The following is a 19,429-nucleotide window of genomic DNA, read 5'->3' as shown; positions in this document are numbered from 1 at the left end:
CTTCCTTCTCTCTCTGTCTCTCTCTCACTCTCTCCATTTCTTTTTTACAAAGTCTCAAATGTTTAATTTTAAGATGTTGGGATGAAAGCCGGCTAGCTCAGAGAGCAGAGAGAGCACCTGGCTAACCTTTCTCCCTAGCTAATGTCCCAAAAGGAAGGTCTTCTCCATCATCTCAAAAATCCCTCAAATGGAATGTCCCTCCCTTCTGTTTCCTGTGTGTCTCTCTATTCATCCTCCTGGCTCCCTCTCACTCTATGTTTCTTTCCTGTGTTCACTCCCTGTCAGCTGGCTCTGTCTCTTGACTTTGTTTAATCCTGTTTACAGTAAACAGAAGGCTCTTGGATTAAAGGTGTATGCTAGGGCTGAGTCACACCACAACTAGAAACAGATTTGTTTGTTTGTTTGTTTGTTCCAGTAAATAACACAATCTCAGGGTTTGCAGTGTGATCAAATATCATACAACACTCAGTGCCAAGTGTGAATCCTTTTGCATTATAGTGCTTCTATAAAGAATAGAGGAAAAAGAAGCCAGACTCGGGTGTGAACAGGAACTGGCTATCATCAGGATGAGGGCAAAGGAGTGAGTTGACATTCCTGGAGTCAGAAAAGAGTGGTCACATGGCTGGAATGAAACAGGCCCTAGGAAGGGAAACAAGGAAGCAGAAACCCAAAGCTTGCAGCTGTTGAGTTCTGCTAGTTTTGTGGGCACCTCCAGATGGGACTTCCAGGGGCAAATCCCAGAGTCCAGCCCTGCTTGCTAGGCCCTATGGGAATGGGGCAAATATAAAAGGGGGTAAAGTGCATGAGTTAGAATCTCTCCATGCAGGTGATGAAAGCCATCTGGCAGGACTGGTAGTCAGGCAGGGACTCCAGACATAGCTCAGAGCTCTGTGTCTACAGGTTTGGTTGTAGCCAAAAACACCTGTCCTGGAGGTCTTCAGCTGCTGTGTGGATTTGAAAAGAAAAAGATCCTGAGACATCTGGAGGAGCAGCCTGCAGGGAGCACCCAGGTCACAGGGAACAGGAGTTTCCAGAGCTTTCAAATATCCTCTTTCCCTAGTTCAGGCCCTCCTGTGGTTGGGGATTGGAAAGGCTTGGGATTCCCTTGTGTGAACCCTTTTCTGGATGCAGGTTCAAGCTGAGCCTCCGCTGAGTATGCAGAGATATAATGTTTCCCCATTAGCAATTTGTGATCTCACCTGTGGCGAGGGAGGTAGGTGATTCATCACAGGGTTCCAGAACTGGGCTAGGAGTCTTGGGCCCAAGAACAAGAGGCTTAGTGCTTGGGTTTGGTTCACAGAAACACAGGTCCTGTAGGCAGCCCTAGTTCCTGTGATTTATGGATAGGAGCTGCCCAGCTAATGGACCAATATGCCAGGCTGTTTCTGGAGCAAGAAATTGCTGGATCTTCCAGTGGGACGTGAGTCGCATGTAACCTCTGATGTCCAGAGTATTGCGGTTGTACCCTAGGGAGTCACTATTTCTACTGGGGTCACCTGTAACCCCAGGACCACCATTGCTACGTCCCCATGGAGTACACGTGTGGGGTTTACTATGGGGTTTTCAGTGCCGGGGCTACATGGCTGTTCCTCTCACCAAACTGAAAAGTGGTGGGCCTTTCATGAAATTTATCTCACTTTAGCATAAAATTCAGCATTGCTCTTTGTGTGGTTAATAGAGCCTCCTACTGTATCCCTGGATGGTGTCATTGTGTCAGCTCTCTTCTATATTAGAAACACACCATTCCAACTGTGTGTCTCTCTGGTCCAAATTCACAGCTCAGCCTAAGGTTGACTTGTCGGTGAGCTGAGAGAGACAGATTCTTTGGTTGTATTTGGTTTGTGCAGGACCAAGAAGAGACCAGCCTGGAGATACCTAATCTTAAATGTCCAGCCTCCAAGATATGGGTCATTGCACTTCTGTAATTAGCTCCACCTGTGGTGGCTTGTCAGGACAGCCAAGTTGGCTGAGACAATGCTAGTACAGCATCCGGCTTAACCACAGAGGGCTCCCTCTATGGGAGGATCCATCCTGCAGCACACATACCTGAAAACCCATCTGCTTTCTTTTCCTTTTAAAAAGTTTCAGTGTTTGGAGCAAGCTCTTCTCCCTCTGGAGAAGTCCAGGGTGCATAACCCCAACCCCCAACATCACCCACTGATCACTGATGTTGCAGCTATGTATCAAGCTGTGGTGCTTTCTGCAGTCCGTGATTTTATAGGAGACTGGCTCCTTTTCTCCATGGTTCAGAGGTAAAAGTCAAGAGCATGTAGTGACGGAGGAAACCGTGTCTACCCCTGCTCAGACTGAAGAGGAAAGGAACAACCTGAAGTCTCGAGTCACATGAGAGGGGAGAGCAAGAGGCAAGGCCCTAAAGACTAGAGTTACCCAGGAAGGGGGAGACAGAGACAGGGGAAGTATCACATTGGCAAACTCAGCCACTGTAGCATCCTTGTGTAAACCCTGAGTCCCCCCAGTAGTCAGCAGACACCTCTACAGGCAATAAGGCCAGGACTGGGAAGTGCTGGGTGTAGGGCCAGGTCTTGGATGGAACCCTGAGTGAGGTCATGTGGGTTGCACAAAGTTGCCGTGATAGCAGGTCTAATGGAGGAGGCTGAGAGCTGGCTGCCCTAAAGTCTTGCACACCTGAGAATTCGGGGGTCACCCCTTAGGTTCCTGATAGCTCCCCAGGGCAGCAGCTGCTAGGGTAAATCGCGACTTTGTCTAGGCTTTCTTGCTTCTCCTTCCATGCAAGCTTCTGTATGTTCACTTTGCTGTTGCTATGTGGTTGATACCTACACAGATTTTGGTAATCTAGATAGTAGACACATTTCCGATTCCACTTTCCATGGCATTACTGCCTTCTGATGCATTAAATGAAAGTATTTACAGAGCTGTGGCCGGGAGTGAATATTCAAACCTTGGAAAATTCTAGTGAATATTTTAAAAACTTGCTTCATTTGACTCTAATGAAGTGAACGGCAAAACCTAGCAACACTTACTCAAATGGCAGATCTGAATATTTATTTTGCTCCCAGGACTTTGCTCCCAGGGCAGCTCATAGGGTTTATACAGCAAGTGCCTGGATAGGTCACATCTGCATCCCTGTAAACCAAGATGCCAGCTAGAAAAACACCCGGTGGGCTAAAGAGTTGTTTGGTTTCATGGTGTGAGGGCATCACGGTCCACTGTGGCAGAAATGGCATAGTCTCAGCAGCAGGTCCACCCTCGGGATAGGCACAGGCTTCTTTACATTGTGATAGAGAGGGTGACAGGGTGACAGGGAGAGCTAGGTCATAACTAGAGGTACATTTGACCTCCAAAGCCTTTTCCCTAGGAAACTGTGTTTGTTGTCCAGGATCTACCTTTTTTTTTCCCCCTAAGGTTACTCAGAGTTCCAAACAGCTGGAAGACCAAGTGTTCTAGCAATTGAGCCTGTGGGGGACATTGCAGATTTAAATGGTGACAGTCCATGTGGAAATGGAGGAATATTCATTTCATTTACATAGATAATGGGCCCTCAGACTAGCCACAAACCCATGGTAGCACCTACTAAGAACCTGTATTCTGTGTGCATTTGTCTTGTGGTGAAAATGGACCCTCAACTTCCACCGTAATGCTGGCCTGCTGGCCTCTGTCTCTCTGTGGCTTCCTTCTCACTAGCAAGGCTGGCAAACTGCTTGCTTCGCTGCCTGCAGGAGTCAGAGTACTTGCCTTTCTCTCGTTTCTCTACTGATTTCTCCTGAGATGGGGAAATGGGAAACTATAAATTGGCCAAGGAGTATGGGAATGAGCTGCATGGAAATTCTCCTGTCTCCAGGCTCCTTCTCTGCAGTTGGCATTGGTGCAGGCATCCTGAGATGCCATCTTTGACTGTCCCCCACCGGCAATCCCTCTGTGTTCACACATATGTGCAAGTATTGCAGGTCAGAACGGCATTAAGTATGCCAAGAACAGCATCGTGGATTCCCAGGGGCCGTAACTCACTGTCTCTCCTGAACATCTACTTGCAAACCTAGCTGGAAAAAGATGAAAATTCAAAATCTAAAGTATGCCTTGTACTGAATACATTGTATGTTGCAACATCTCTCTTGGCATTGGTTTCTTCCCGACTTTCCGCTGTCACCGTGAGATTTCTTCAATCAGACTTAATGTCTAGGTACACGAAGACCTGGCAGGTCTGAGATGAAGGCTGCAATGTGGGTCAACACATTTCCTTCTGAGGATCAGTTGCAAGGCAGATGCTCAGAGCAGTCCTTGTGGAAAGGTGGGAGGTCAAAGCTGGACCATTCTGGGAATGACCTGGGATCTGCCTTAGACACCAAGTTGTCAGTGCGACTGGGTACAGCCTCAAGATGAGGATCAGCCTAGAAGCTCAGGCTCATGCTCCAGACAGGGAAACATGAAGAGGTAGGTGGAACCTACTGAAAGGTCTTTAGACTCCTGCAGGGCACTATGGGGCCCTTCTTGCTCTCAGCATTCTTTCTTTCTCTCTGGGTTAGAACATAAAAGGGTTTTCTGTGCTCCCTTCCCTATCATGGACAGTCTGCAAACAATGTGGCAGACTGATGGTGTGCTAGAACCTCTCACACCGTGAGCCAAACAGACTTTTCCTCTTTTTAAGTTAACCATTTCAGGCATTTTGATATTGTAAGGGAAAGCTGATCAGCATATTTCCCTCTTTGTCGATGGGGCTGCTTCAGGCTGTTGTGGGGTCCCAGTTTTATTTCACAGCTATTTACCCTGTCATTGCCGGCAACTCTTACTAACTTGTACTCCGCGGAGGGAAAGCAGGTACCTCTGCCTGGATCATGGAACTCAATGAGGCTGTTACAGGTCAGCACCACAAATGAAGTCCCTTGCCATTTCCTGCCTCCGTCTGCTTGGGACAACTTCGACAGTCACTCTTTGCCCACGAGAGGTCTGAGGAGTCAGCCAGAGATGTGAGATTTAGCAGCCTTCACGGGCCTGGCATGCTGGAGGTTTCCTGGCCCCTGGTGATCCGAAAACCCCTGAAATGAAGCACAATGCTGCTTTGTCTGTGTGCTTCACTGGTAACGGCCTGCGAGAGCAGTAACGGTTAATGAGAGATGCCGTGTAGATACAACGTACCTCACCGGAATACAGAAAGCATCAGAGAGCTTGCTGTAATATCAAGCTATTTCACTTGGGTTCATATTAATAAATGATAAGCAACCCTTGTACTCGAGGAAAAATGGGAATCTAATGGCCTTCGATGGGGTGACTACGACACATGTGTCTGAGACACAGTGGAGCGAGGCCAGAGCTGATTTTGCATTTTGTAAATTGGGTGATGGGAGAGGCTGAGTGGCACACAGCTATACTCTCGGCTTCCTGCCTGCCTTTGTTTTATTTGTTCAAATGACTAAGAAGCCATTTGGGGAAGTGATTCTACTTTCCAGGGCGTGACTAGACGTTTGCTGTGTGGGAGCACATCCCGAACCTTGTGCTGCTGGTGTTGAGCTGGGTCCCCATTGCCTTGAAGCTCTGAGCTCCCCACACCACTTGCCTTTGCATCTGGATATAATTCTTGGGAGTTTGAGGGGAAGCTCATTAGTTATTCTCAGAGATGATGCTCATGTTGGGTCACTTCTGTGATAAAGGTAGAAAAACAGAAGCAAGACCACCAAGCTTTGGTGAGCCCTATACGAGCTGCTCAGAAGCGGGATCTGACAGGACACTATGTCTGCTGAGGCTATGGTTCTTCCCCGAGCCCTGCCTTTGTGCAAAACCAGCTCCTGTAGCTCCCCACAGGCTCCCTTCCCGGAAGGTTTCATGGACACGGTTACCCCTTACTTCCAGGGTTCTCTGAGGTTATCTTTTCAAACACACATCTTCATCACCTTCTTAACCGGTACTTCTCGCCCCTCTCCCACCTCCCTGTGGCTGGATAATGGACAGGGTTAGTTGGGAATCTGGCTGGCCTGGAACCAACTTGTTGCTCCCCCATTCCCGTGTGTATCAGGCTGGTGAATTTGTGGCTCACTTCTGGGAGGCTCTTAGGAGAAACAGGTCTTAAGGCCGTATTCAGGCTCTCTGGAATTTTCTGACTCACAGGCAACTCTTAATATCTTTGTAGGATTGAGAGACAGTTCTTAGCACTCTCTCACAGAGACAGTTCTTAGCACTCTCTCACAGATCTCATTGGAACCTCCACGGAAGGTAGGTGGTCTGGCATCTGAGAGGTATTGGGTACAAAGCCTCAGTCCCCATGGCCACAGCTCCATGATGATCTAAGCCATGTTGGCAGCTGGGGGCTGGGTCTGAGCATGCTCCCTGCTCTGAGTCATCTTCAGGACATGGGGTTTCCAAACCCTTACTGTTGGCTTGGGACTGTGTTCTTGATACAGCATTCTGGTTTCATATCCTGGTGCAGGCTGTCTTTGTGGGTCTTGTGTGTCCAGGAGGACAGTCCTGCCAGATGTCACCTTTTGCATGCCACAGAGGCAGTGGGACAGTAAAGGAGACATCTGGTGGCTGGCAGCTGCACCATTCCAGGTGCCCCTTGTGTGTGTGTTTTATTTGTTTCCTATTCCCTCTGAAGATGTGGTGACACACTCAAGTCTCAGAGTTCCTGACTGGCTAGGGTGAGACTGGACCACTCAGAGTGGGATGGCATAGTATCTCATGAGTGGCTGCTCCCTTGGTGTCCCTGGAGGAGGACAGACCATGAGCTTGTCAGCCACAGAGCTTGTCAATCACACAGCACAGCTCTAGGGCTTCTGTTGCAAACTCAAAGGCACATGGTTCATTCTTTTGGAGTGATGTTATAACAAGCCTTAAAGCCACTTGGGACCCTTCAAAGGGTGAGCAAGGGGACTGATGTGTGATAGATCAGGGTCAGGCCCAGAGAGGCAACCTCCTTCTCTGGACAAGCAGGGTGGACATATCACCACAGGATCTTTGGAGAATGGTATAATTTCTGGAAGATGCAAGAAAAACCATGCAGAGTAAAGGGATGGTGCTGGTGGGCTTGGAGTGTCGGTGGACTAGTCACAGTGTCTGTTCACTCCTGCCCCTGTCTCTGTCTCCTCCTGTCTTTCCCATCTCTTAGTCTCTGTCTCCTTTATCTCTTTACTCGTGTCTTTCCATGTTTCCCAGCCTCCCCATTTCTCCATTTTCTCTGTCTTTTTCTGCTTTCTGAGCCTTTCTCCCCCATCTTGCACTCTCTTTCCTCTGGCTGTCCTTCCAGGGTGGTCTCTTAATGGTGCTGCTAAGTGTAGTTACCATCTGAGCTCTTGGCTGCTCGCTGCCCATTCATCCGAGGGCAAGAGATACTACTGCTGTGGTGCAACGCTCAGGTTGTTGATGAAAAAGGGAAGGTGGAGCCCTAACCAGGCCAGCACCCAAGAAACACCCATTGTCTCAACTCTTAGAACTATCTGAGGGAATAGGGTTGGAAATATAGGGCACAAAGATTGGCCAGCAGAGCTGGTATCCTGTTCAAGCCCTGCCAGTGAAGACCACTGTTTGTCCCAGTTCTAGCACCACTTATACTTGTTTTTTTAGGAGCCAGGGGTGAACAGTGGCCCAGTCTGGCAACTCCTGGAGGAGGAGGTGGGGAATCACACGTGGCTAGAGGTCCAACAATTTTCCTAATGACTTTGATAGCCTTGGCATTTACCAAAACACAACAGACAATGAGTTCCCAGAGCAGCAGAGTCCCTGAAGTCAGCTGCTCATTAGAGAGGGACTAATGATCCTTCCAACCTTGGATTTGACATGCTTTGTAAAGATAGTGTGTTCTCTCACGCTAGGAAACTGTGTAAAGATGAGGCACCACCAGAAGCTGCTGTTCTCTTGCATGAGCCAATCAGAAGGTAGTGCCATGGTCCTGGCCATAAGGCATGGCGTATTTCCAAAGCTCATTGGACAGTGGCCAGACTGGAGAATAGATAAGGCTGTGACAGGCTACTGTGTGTCCATAGCTAGGAAGTCAGATGGAACTAGGGTAGCGGAGGCTGCAGGCATAAGGCTTTAAAAGGCCTTTAAAAAAATGGGAGCATACATCTCCAGTGAGTTCTGAGCAAATAAACTCATACAAAAGCCTTTCTGGGTATGTGATCAATAGAGGCTATAGTCCTCTAAAGGGACATTGGACACTTAAATCCTGGACCTCTCTCTTTGTTCCATCTCTGATGTGTCATATAGTCTATAGTCCTAGAGGAGATGAGGACCAAGGACCTGGCCACCAGTGTCCACATGATGAGTCTCCCATGCTGAGACATTTTGCTTTTCAGGCACAGTTCAGGGGGTAGCCAAGTCTCCACAACAAGAAAGTGTCCCTCACCTGCTGACAGGGGCCCTTGTGGAGACTGAGCCACCACTGTGGTCTGGCTTTGTTTGGTTTATTCACTGACTCCCATTCAGGAAGGCCATGCCATGGTGCTCAGCCAAACTCTCCCACTTAGATACTAAGTACACTTCCATAAGGGCCATGAAAGGAGAAGTGAGAACATGGTGGTTTTGGTGTCTTGGTTCTTATTGAATAAAACCATCGTTCACTTAATTGCATCCATCCATCTGGCATCTGCAGGTGATGCCTGGGAGCCCAAGAGGGGAGTTGCATGCTGCTCCCACATTCCCAGAAAGAGTTGTGTGGACGCACAAGTGTGATCACCCCCAACCCGCAGGTGGCAAATAGCATGCTTAAGGCTGGTACCCTGTGTTCCTACAAGGAAGAAGCTCTCATGGTGTCAGGTGAGGAGGGCTCAATGGATGACCCCTGCAGGGCAATATTAGCTCCATACAGCCATGAGAGAAAAGTTCACCATCACCACCTTGCCCTCAGTGCCTTTCTAACCAGAGCACTCCAATATGCTCAGGGCTAAGGAAGAGAGGAAAATGGGTACGCCTCATAATTAAATGTCCACAGTGAACCTGAGTGGTGTGTGTGTGTGTGTGTGTGTGTGTGTGTGTGTGTGTGTGTGTGTGTATGTGACTCCAGTTAAATCTGAGGGAATTTGAGGGTCTCTGGAAAGGAGGTTAAGGACCTTAACCAGCAGGCTGCATATGAGTAACTGAAAAACTGAAAACACAGTTCTGCACAGAGCCAGCTACGCCAGACCGTGTCCACTGCTTTTTATTTATAAAATATATAATTGCATGTGTTTAAGTTTTATACAATTCATTAAAGCAAGGGTGGTAAGTGCTTTCCGATAATTAAAACACAGACAAGCCCATTCTCGGATTTGAGGCCATGAATAAAAGTGACACTTCGCCAATTGCACCTTGCTGGGTCACCGTTTAGCTGCAGCTACGAACACCTCTCAGGTAATTGATTGCGGCTTGCCGTGGAAAAACAAATGCAGTAAGACTGATTTTATTGCTACTTATTATGCCTCGCTTTAGCATGGAAATTGGGGCTGCAAATGAAACAGGTTAAACCGTGGATGGTGGAAACATGTAGTATTTAGAATAATTTTTTAGATGCATATGTGTCTAAGAGACTTCTGAGCGTGTACCTATGGCTACCACATGGGGTAGAAGCTATAATCTCACAGCTTTGGTTCTAGGAGCTGTCCAGAGCCTTGGTGCTGAATTTTCTTGGGCTGGCTTTTATCTGCCTTCTGCCTGCCACCCAATCCTGGCACTCAGTCCTGGTTCCTTTTGGAGGGATCCCATTCTCTGTTGTAGTTACTCCCCATTCTCATTGGTTTCTTTCATCTTCTGTTGAGAATGGGCAGAAAGTCAGGTCTTGGTCCTCCTAGGAGCTGTTAGTCCCTCCCAGACGAGGATGCTTTGGCCATGCTGTTGGGAATATGCTATAGTTACAAGCAAGATGCAAGAAGTTCAGCTAACGTTGAGTTCACTGTGCATATTCAAAGGAAGGGAAACATGAATTTTAGTTAGGGGCAAGACTATAGTGCAGGAAGAGGTGATGGTTGCTTTGTTGGAGTAGCAATGAGAAGGTGCTAAGATACATACTGGAAGTTATAAGAACACACGATCCTTTTGTAGAGGACTCAAGTTCATTGCCCAGAATTCAGACCTTACAACTGCCTCTAGCTTCAGGTCCAGGGGATCTGATGCATTCTCTTTGTGAGCACCCGCATCCTTATGCTCACCCCTCCCCCATTCCCACACACATACATATAATATTGAAAGGAAAAAATTATAAGCTACATACTAGGTGTGTATTTAAGGAGGAGACAATTAGGGTAGGGTGGTTTGTCAAAAGAGATGGCTGAGATGAGAAGATCCTCTAAGGGGACTCCAAATTGTCCCCTTAAGAGTCAGAAAGCACAAAGATTCCAGCAGCAGAATTAGTAAGCTTAACGGGACATTTTTTGTGGCAGGAAAAAAGAGATTGGTTTTTAATTTTCAATGCATGAACTTGAATGGCTTCCCCTAGCAGAGATGTCAAAAACACCATGCAGGGGACAACAGGGACAGGAGCAACTGGGCATATGCACTGGAGCAGAGCATGTCACAGGAAGTACCTGAAGCTGAGATGGGTGGTGGCTACATGGCACACAGGCAGGGAAAAATACTTATGCATAAAATTTACAACATCTAAAGCAATTTTTATAAAAGGTTCAATATACTCTTTAAACTTATTTTATGTGTCTGGGTATTTTGTTCACATATATGTATGTGTACACAAGAATACCATGCACCTAGAGAGACAGAAAGAGGGATGCCCTGGAACTGGAGTTACAGACAGTTGTGAGCCACTGTGTGGATGCTATAAGTTGAACCCAGATCTTCCACAAGAGCAGCAAGTGCTTCTAACCACTGAGCAATCCCTCCAGTTCCTCCACTTGTCCTTTAGCGGTATAGACTTTTCTGTTTCTTAAAACAAAACTCCTGGGTTTTGATGGGGGTCATGTTAAATATATACGTTATTTTGACTGGTAGCTTTTGTACACATTTTGCTAGATTTATAGCTAAGTTTTTCACTTTCTCAAGGTGTCAGTGGGGTATAATGCCCCATGTTCTGAATTTCAACATTTCCTCGGTTCATTACAGATATTTTTAGAAAACAGTTGAGCGTGGGACATTCGTTTTGGATTCAACAACTTTGCTCTAATTTTCTAGATCTGCTTCATAAATGTCTTAGTAATTCCCTTTAAATTTAATTTTTTTCCGTTTAAAAGAATTATGTAATCTGAAAACAAGACAGTTTGGTTTCTTCCTTCCTCTCCATCATAGGCCTTATTTATTTATTTATTTTTTCTTTTCTTATTGCATAAGCTAAGACTTTCAGTGTGATATTGAAAAGGAATGGGGATAAGAAATATATTTGGCTTGTTCTTGATCTAACAGAGAAACCCCACGTTTCCTACTATTAAATATGAAGGTAGCTGTAGAATTTTCTTAGATATTCATCATTAAGATGAGGACATTCCTTTTTATTCCTCGTTTACTGGGGCTTTGCATAAGAAATGGATATTATATTTTGCAAAACAGTTTTTCTTTTCTTTTAAAAATTAACTAAAAATTATTGTTGCTTATTTGAGAATTTTATCCCATGTATTTTAGGCATGATCATGCCTCCTCCAGCTCCTCCCAGGGATCACTGGGGAAAAGGGAGCAGAGAGAATGAAAAATGTATTTCTTGCATTCAGGCAGTTAAATCAGTTCTCGTATTCAGTGTGACTTACATTCTGTGATTTTTGACTATTGAACTAACCTTGCCTGCCAGGAATAAATCCCCACTTGAACATGGTTCATGTGTTTTTTTGTTGTTGTTGTTTTGGGTTTTCTGTTGTTGTTGGTGGTGGTGGTTTTTTGTTTTTATTTTTGAGTGTATTGTCTAAGCTTCAGATATCTTGGAGAATTTTGTTATTTCTGGTATTTATAGTCCTTTAATTCCATGGTCTTAGAGCAGAAATTATATGATTTCTATTCATTCACTTTGTTAAGGTGTGGTTGTGGCACAGAACATGGCTTCTTTTGGTGAGTACCCCTGACAAGATAAGTATGTCTGTTTTCCTGTCTTGGCTCAGTTTACAAATGTCAATTATATTAAGTTTATTATTGCTCCTGAGCTCAACTTTGTCTTTGCAAACTTTCTGCTTGCTGGAACAGCCAGATATGATGGAGGGATACCAAAGACTCCAACAACAACTCATGAGTTCATCTGTTTCTCTGTGTAGTCTCTATCTGCATCGTTTGACAGTAGGTGTGCACATACTGAGCAAAAATTTGGTTTTTAATTGACTTTTGAGACAAAAACCACATAATGTTTTTCAGTCTTACACTGAATTAAGAATTCTCCACTCCTAGACTCCAAAGTGTTGAAATAATAGGCATTCACCATACACCCCACTTAAGAGCTTACTTGGTTCTCTCCCTTAGTCCCAGTAACTGTTCTTTTCTTTGTTTTTTTTTTTTCTCAGTATGAAATTGAAATATCCCCTCATGATCCTGATATAGCTGTCTCATATGAGGCTATGCCAGTGCCTGGCAAATACAGAAGTGGATGCTCACAGTCATCTATAGGATGGAACACAGGACCCCCAATGGAGAACCTAGAGAAAGCACCCAAGGAGCTGAAGGGGTCTGCAACCCTATAGGTGGAACAACAATATGAACTAACCAGTACCCCGGAGCTCATGTCTCTAGCTGCATATGTAGCAGAAGATGGCCTAATCAGCCATCACTGGGAAGAGAGGCCCCTTGGTATTGCAAACTTTATATGCCCCAGTACAGGGGAACTCCAGGGCCAAGAAGTGGGAGTGGGTGGGTAGGGGATCAGGGCAGGGGAAGGGTACACGGAACTTTGGGGATAGCATTTGAAATGTAAATAATGAAAATATCTTTTTAAAAAGCCCCTCATTACTTTGATAATGTCAACACAGTGTATTTTCTTCTATCTTTTAATCTACATACCCTTGATATTTAAAGTGGGATTCATATATTTAATATATAATTGCATAATGATTCTTGATATGCTGAAACAATCTTATCTTTTAATTAATTGAAATTAAGACCACCAGCTTGCACAGCAATTACTGGATTAGCAGTGTGTAGCTTTGTGTTTTCTACCTGTTCACTTGGGGTTTCTTTTCTATTTTTTTCTTTCTTTTTCTTTTATCCCTTTTATGTCTTTTGTTGCTTTGCCATTGTTGTTTCTCTAGTCTCTTAATATAACACATATATTTATATACCATACATAATCATATATAGTGGAACGACTTATCATTACTACTGAAAGATTTAATTTTTAAGTGTGGGTGTTTATGTGTGTGTGGGTGTGTATGTGCAAGTAGTGCTTACAGAGGTCAAAGAGGTGCCAGGCTAGTCCCCTAGAACTGGAAATACAGGAGTCCTGTATCAGTGGGATTATACAGGAATCCCACTGATAGTTTCTGCGAACACTGTGGATCGAACTCAAGTCCTTTATAAAAGTGTCAATAACTCTCGTACAATCTCTCCATCCCCCAACACTAAATGTTTGAAGACCATTTTCTTAGACATGGTATTCTCTGCTAAATTTGTTTTCTTTCACAATTTAACTGTGTTTTTCTCCCTTTTGATCTGCCTTATTCCTGTCGAGCCTCTCTTGTCCATGACATGCCATTTCTTCCATGATGGCTTGAAGATCTATCCCCATCTTGATTTGGGTGGTTTCATTGTGGTGTGTCTTTCTGTGTGTCTCTGCCTTCACATGACTCAAAGCTTATTTAGCTTATTTAGTGGAGAGGTGGATAATTTTTCTGTAACTCTTCAGTGACCATTTCATCTAACAGATTTATTTTGTTTATTCTTTATGCATCTCCTTTCTTCTGGGAATGCCTATTCCCATACATTGTTCCTAATAATGGCATTAAACCCCTCTGAAGACTCCTCCTTATCTTCATTCCCTATTATATTATTTCTCATTTTGCTCAAGTCCCTGAATATTTATCTTTAAATTTGCTAAGTCTCTTTTGGACCTGTGGCAAGTCTGTGGGACGTTTTCTTAACTGATGATCACTGTGGGAGATCCTAGCTCACTCTGGGCAGTGTCATCCCTTGGTGGGTGGTCCTGGGTTATACAGGCTAAGCAATCCGTGATTGGCATCCAGTAAGCAGCACTCCTCCATGGATTCTGCTTTGGTTCCTGTGTCCAGGTTCCTGCCTTGAGCTCCTACTCTGACTTTCCTTCCTGGTGGACAACAAGCTATAATATGGAAGAAAGCCTTCAATCTCCAACTTGCATTCTGTCAGTGTTTACCATAGCAATCGAAGGCAAATGAGGAAAATCTCCCTAGTACCCCTTGGGTTTGTTTTTCTGTTTATTTACTTTTTGTGATGTAGTTCTATTTTCTCATGAAATGTCCCCCATACACCGTGAGGTTTCCAATGTCACTCTTTTGCAGGCCTATGCAGTCACTCTACAGTGACCATGGCTCTCTCTGGACTCCGTCTCATGGTCTCTGTTCTGATTCTCTGCTAAGCTGATCTTGCTTTTATTATTACCCACAGCCATGAGAGGCCATGAATAGTACTGGCAGATTTCTCATTGCTGTGATCAAATACTTGACCAAAGGAGCTTAAGGGAGGGTGGGTTCATTTTGACTCCCTGTTTGAGGGTGTAGACTGTTATGACAGGCAACTTATAGTGATAGGAGCTTTAGGTAGGTCACATTTTCATCTGTAGTCAGGAAGCAGAGAAGAAAGGGGGGAGGGAAAGAGAGAGGTGAATGTTGGTGTCCAGTTCACTTTCTTTCTTTTTTTTTAATTTTTCTTCTATTTTCCATTTTTATTCCATTTGGATCCTGAGCCCACGGGGTGGAGCCAGCCACAGTTAAAGGTGGGTCTTAGTGCCTCTGTTGGACCTCTCTTGGATAAACTATTACTGGCATATCTGTAAATGTATCTCCTGAGTGATTCTGAAAGGCATCAAATTGAAAATAAAGATTAATCATTACAGGTATCATGCCCTGGTTAATAAATTGTTCACTCTTTGATATAATAAATTCAATAAGACAAACTTTTTAAGTTGCCTTTGGGACTCATACTGACCCAAGGAGGATTCTTCCCAGTTGTCTCTTCTCCTGTGCATCATGCATTTAGCACGTTGGTCTGGTGGAGTGGTGAGACTTTTCATTACTTAGTATTAAATCCCTTCTTACCTTCAAGAGCACTTTAGACTCCGCTTAGGTCGAGTTTGCTTCTTTGGGGAGAGCTTTGTAGGACTATATGCTCTTGGACTGTTTTTCTTCATGGGAAATCTGCAGTTTCCAATCTTTATGGCTACTTCTAGGCTGGAACTTCAACCCTGTGAGTTCATACTGAGGCCCCCACATTCTCAGCCTTCCCTGTGTTAGTACCTCTGTCCTCTGTGTGGGGCTGTAGATCAGGGAAGCCTCAATTCATGGCCACACTCTGTGATAATTTAGCTCTGATTAAACTTTGAGCTGGTGGAGGTGAGAAATTCCTTTAGCCTGTGGATTGTCCTTCTTTGTGTGCTCATTGTAACCTTAAGGGTTAAAGACCCATCTTTGTGACCACAGATACATGAAATGAAATGTCTGTTGTACTGACAGGGAAGACAAAGTGAGTAGTCAAGTGTTATAGACTTACACTTTTGTTAAAGATATTTGGTAGGCTGTAGTGATATTTATGGAATTTTTTATTTCTTTAAAAAACCCAGAAATTTTATAAGAAAATGTTTTCATTTTAATCCAAGTTATGGGATATGAGGCTGCTTCAGATTGTCTACAGAGGGTGACTATGATTTGCTTCATGCTCTGGCAGAGGCAAGGTTTATGCAGCTGAAGATAATTTCTGTGATAGTGTTTGGAATTCTGGGGACTTTTCAGAGGGTCTATAAATGTGAGCACCCTGGGGGGTTGTTGGATTGTTGGTTGATTGTTGGATGTTGTTGGTTGGTCTTTACTGAGTTGTTAGTTATTTGTTGGCTGTTGTTTGTAGGGGTTTATTAAGCAGTTATGCACAAAGAAAAAGCAACAACAAGAAGAAATTAGATATCTTTAGTGAAAATCAAATTTGCCTCAAGAAACTCGATGCCCCTAATCAGCAGGAAGTAGTCTAATAGTCTAATGATAACATTACACCCTCCACACACACTTTATTCAGGGATCTATTTCCTTTCCTCTCTATCCTTATTTCTCTATTATCTAATGTTAGAGGGTTGAAAGGGTGGAAGAAAAGAGGTGGAGAAAGATGGGGAAAAAATTTACAAAGTACCAAAAGATCAGCTACAGTAGGTACTGTGGATGAATGTGTCTTCATTTGCCTAATTATCTTAGGACAATTTCCAGAAACTTTAATTGGTTGTTTAGAAAAACAATCATGGTGCTGCTTGTTTGTCTGAGGAATGGATCCATGGTGTTCATCATGCTGTATTCTAGGAGCCCCCTAATTGCCTTTTAAGACATTGCTCACTATCAGTAAGTTAAGCCAAGCATTTCCCAGGGGATGAGCTAGAGACAGTTAAAGGGCCCCGAGCAGGAAATCTCCTGAGAATGGGAGGTAATCAGAGAGGACTCCAGAAAACCAGGAGCTCAGCTTGGCATGGTTTGATTGCCTATGGCATATCCAGTGGGAAATATGAGGGCTGTGACTCATATGCCCAAAACTTCAGGGCATGAAACCATAGCATGGTGTTGAGGCTCAATGGAGGACAGCCAGACCATTCCAAGGCTTGTCATTCTGAGCATTGCAAACAAAAACACCAGCAAGCTTCCAGGTCCTGGCTCAGATGTCAAGGTTGACACGGTAAGAGCCAGTAAGTCTTTATTGAAAGCAAAATGAACTATTCAGCATTTCTCAAGGAGTATAATGTCAGCCTTCAGAGTGAGAGCCCAGAAACAGGAAAGAGAGAGAACAAGGAAGAAATAGAAGTATGGAGGAAAGGGAGAAGGAGTCTGAGCAACCCAAATCTAGGTTATATCCTCTGGGCTATGTGGTGGGCACAGACAGGAACATCAAGGTAGTCTCCATAGTTATTGGATACCCAGGGCACCACCTGATATGCATATCTGTTTTCTCCACAATCTAGAAAGAAAAAATCTGGTGTCCTGACTGTTTGGCCTCACCCTTCTCTTACTGGCCTTAAGGACTTCCAGAAATAAATAGGCTGTGTCTTCCTTGGTCCAGGTACCACACATTCTGGAATCAAATCTCAAGTATGAGGACCACTAGGGAGACTAGCTGCAGTGTGGATCATGATGCAGTCTGTGAGGTCTTGTCACGGGGCTGCTGATGGATGAGGAAGCTAGTGATGTAAGAATGTCAACAGATGTAGGTTCTTCTTCTCAACAGAAGCAAATGCACTTGCCACAGCCATCATAGCCTTCTGGAAGACATGGCAATAGAGAGAAGACATTGAAGGTGTGCATGGGTGGGTACTAAGGACAGAGACATTGGAGATGGTGTCTTTTAGGGGTCAATACAAGCAGCTGGAACATATGAGAAACATGTTGCCTAAGTGTCTCCTCATTGCCTGTGAAAGCTCATGCTTAAAAGTCACACCCATCATGAACCATCTCAGTAACAGGGAAGGCAGCCATGCTGGCAAATGTAGACTTGGATTAGTGACCTGGGGGATCTCCACACAAGGTTCCTTGTCTATAACACATGCATCCCTTCCTGTGGTGGGAGGGCTGGCTTTTACACTCTAGATGCTTAAAGAATCCCTTGGCCTGTGTCTGCTAGATGCCAGTGAACCCCCCCTACCCCTACCAGTTACCACAACTGTAAGAATCTCTAGTTATCACCTGGTGACTTCTTGAGACACAGCTGCTGCCAGCTGAGGCCAGGGGAATGACTAAAGAGTGTCTGATTAGTGTGAACTAGAGTGCAGTTTTGCCAATACCTGCCGCTTCAGGTCATGTGAATTATGGATTTTGTTGTTATTTTTCAAGGCAGGGTCTCTCTGTGTAACCCTGGATGCTCTGGAACTTACTCTGTAGATCAGGCTGTCCACAGACTTGGAGGTCTGCCTGCCATTGCCTCCCAAGTGCTGGGACTCAAGGTGTGCACCACCACTGCAAATGAAATGGTTTGTATTGAGTCAATAAATAAGGAATTAACTAAGAATGGTAGATAAAGTTGGTTTCCCCAAAGCTCATGTATAATCTCAGTGTACCAGTGTTGTAAAATTAACTCGATAAATCCCAACAATGGGTTTCTTCCTGCCTTTGACCACTTATGCTCCTGGATGAAAGATACACACAGCCTTATATTTTAAAATATGCCTTAGGCAGCACAATAGCTGGGCAACTGCCTATCCTCCATGCTGTTAGAATCCACTTTCCTATTGATAGTTCCGAGTTACTACTTCCTAATTCCTATGCTCCTTCTGGGCTGCCCTTAGCTCCAATTGGCCAGCTCACATGGGTGCCTTTTTATGGCTCAGCTACCCCATGCTCTCCTTTCTCCCTCCTGAAGATTCTCCCTCTTCCATGGTGACTCCTTCTCCTTGAGGTCCCAAGCCCGAGAAACCTAAGCCCTGCCTACATCTCTTCTCCCCAGCTCTTGACTGCTGGCGTCTCTATTTACCAAACAGAATTAACTGGCAGCGGGGTCCCTCAGTTTCTTATGTGTGGACTCTCTAGTCTTTGGAGCAAACAATTTTGGAGGGACCCAAATTAACATTAGAATACGAGCAGCACTAGGCCAACCCACTACATACCAGTGGTCAGAGTTAGAAATGTGGACTTGGATTGGTGATTGCTCATGAATGCTCTGACCTCAAACTGGGTTGCTCCTTAATATTCCCTAATGACATAAACTAGGGCCATCTGGAAAGAGAGAACTTCACCTGAGAAAGTGCCTTTGAATGCCTCTGTGGGGGCAATTTCTTGATTAATAATGAGTGAGTGAGGGGCCAGCCCAATGTAAGTAGTATAGTTCTGGGTTGTATAACAAAGCAAAATGAGTAAACGAATAAGGCATGGAGAACAAGCCAGTAGGTTTTTCTCTACAGTTGCTCTTGACTTCCTGCCAATGGCTTCCCCTCATGGCAGAATATAACCTGTGAGATAAAACAGATCTGTTTGTTTCCAGGACTCCTTTAATCATGGGAGCAAAATAGTCATAGTTTTCCAGTCTAGGTTATAGTAAAGGTTCCTTATGAATCATAGTCAATGATGTGGTGAGGTCTATGCCAGAAAGGACAACTGATGAAGTGATGCAGGTACATGATGTTAAGATTACATACAATCCTTGAAAATACTCCTCAAAGGTAGGAAGAACATCGCCTTTCACTACACAGAGAAGTTAGCCTGTCCATACTCACACAGCCTTTAGTGGTGATTTTGGCCAAGAAATCCAAGATCATCTTAGCCACAAGATCAAAGAAGGCCACTTACTCATTGTAAGAAGGGTGAAACCAGGAGACCAGGGGACCAGAGGAGGGATCTTGAGTGGCAAATTTGATGAGCAATCAGGTTGGTGGGAGTTAGGAGAGGGAGAATCACAGGCTCCATTATCATTCACTTGAACTTTA

Source organism: Mus musculus, chromosome 15 (genome assembly GCF_000001635.26).
Source record: "Mus musculus strain C57BL/6J chromosome 15, GRCm38.p6 C57BL/6J".
Classification (NCBI taxonomy): Eukaryota; Metazoa; Chordata; class Mammalia; order Rodentia; family Muridae; genus Mus; species Mus musculus.
This window is presented reverse-complemented; position numbering follows the sequence as displayed.